Source organism: Oryctolagus cuniculus, chromosome 8 (genome assembly GCF_964237555.1).
Source record: "Oryctolagus cuniculus chromosome 8, mOryCun1.1, whole genome shotgun sequence".
Classification (NCBI taxonomy): Eukaryota; Metazoa; Chordata; class Mammalia; order Lagomorpha; family Leporidae; genus Oryctolagus; species Oryctolagus cuniculus.
Window position 1 is genome coordinate 28,852,420 of NC_091439.1, and position 1,708 is coordinate 28,854,127.

Here is a 1,708-nt window from a genome sequence, read left to right on the forward strand (position 1 = left end):
GGCTAAGGATTGACCTATTGCACCACGGCACCCTGGAAATGATTTTCATAGCTAACATCAGTATGAAGTCAAATTTGAGCTGACTTGTTGAGGAACTGGAGTTATTAGAATAGACATTGATAAGTGAAATTCACATTTATTGGAATCATGAAAAAGAGGACTCTGTTGTTCATTGAACTTCAAGAGTAAGGGATGAGATTGTACATAGCAAAATGTCAAACGTATTTGTTAATAAACAGTGACTTTTGCTAAGAAGAGAAATGGAGAAAGGGCAGATTTATAGGTGTATGTGTGAATTCAATTTTTTTAGTAAAAAATTGTATTTACGTAGAAGCATTCAGAATGTCAACAAAACAGCTGCAACTTTTTTTTTTTTGCAATTACAGAGTGGTATTCAGTTAACAGAACAACAATTATTTCGTATAAGCTGCATCAGAGACAACTGAAGATGATAAAAGCTACCATCCCCATATATAACTAATTTGTTCTGTGCACCAACAAGAACCAGCTTTAAATTTCCATGCCAATTTACAACCCCCATACTGTACCAGGCAAGGTTAGTGGCTATTGAAAATACCACCAGGACAGGGCTATCTAAAGACACATTCAGTAGTGTGTTAACTATACAAAAAAAGACACTGTACAGTTTAAAAACAAATCTTACACAGCCTTACATTTCAATTTTTTTTGTCTTTAAAAGGAGTGAGTTGTGTACAGGGGGGTTAAATGCTTTATAGACAAGAAAAAAAAAAAAACTGCGCTAGAACCAACATATTCATCATCATCTTCTTCTTCTTCATCTTCCTCTTCCTCCTCTTCCTTCTTTTTCTTGCTCTTTTCGGCCTTGACGACTCCCTTTTTCGATGCATCAGGTTTTCCTTTAGCTCGGTATGCAGCAATATCCTTCTCGTACTTTCCCTTCAGCTTGGCAGCCTTCTTCTCGCAGGGCTACCTGTCATCTGCAGCAGTGTTATTCCACATCTCTCCCAGTTTCTTTGCAACATCACCAATGGACAGGCCAGGATGCTCTCCTTTGATTTTGGGGCGATACTCAGAACAGAACAAGAAAAAGGCCGAAGGAGGCCTCTTGGGCACATTGAGATCCTTGAACTTCTTTTTTGTCTCCCCTTTAGGAGGGATATAAGTTTTCATTTCTCTTTCATAACGAGCCTTCTCCGCCTTTGCCATGTCTTCAAACTTTCCCTTCTCTTTAGCACACATGGTCTTCCACCTCTCTGAGCACTTCTTAGAAAACTCTGAGAAGTTGACGGAAGCATCTGGGTGCTTCTTCTTATGCTCCTCCCAGCAAGTTTGCACAAAGAATGCATATGATGACATTTTGCCTCTCGGCTTCTTAGGATCTCCTTTGCCCATGTTTAGTTATTTTTCCTCAGCGAGGCAGAGAGTCGCCCAGTGCCCGTCCAGCTCTCACTTGCCCCGGCGTTGTCTCTATGGAGCTCAATGTAATGCAATGGCTGTGAAAGCGGAAGCCAGACGCAGCCTCCTCACTCTCTCCGCTCTGTAACCTGAATTCAATTTTTGAAAATGTTAGATTCATTGCTTCTGTCCAATACTACACTAGAAGTGTCCCATTTTATATGAAGTTCAATCTGAAAGTGGGGTAAAACAATTTAATTGATAATCAAAACATATAGAGCTCAAAATAATAATCTTAAATGAAAATAGGGATACTATGTAATAGACATAT

At 39.4% G+C, this 1,708-nt stretch overlaps 1 pseudogene; it reads right to left on the reverse strand.

Moving 5' to 3' along the window:
• Positions 1-327: 327 nt before the first annotated feature.
• On the reverse strand, positions 328-1,490 carry LOC100351773 (high mobility group protein B1 pseudogene; annotated as a pseudogene).
• Between the last annotated feature and the right edge of the window lie 218 nt (positions 1,491-1,708).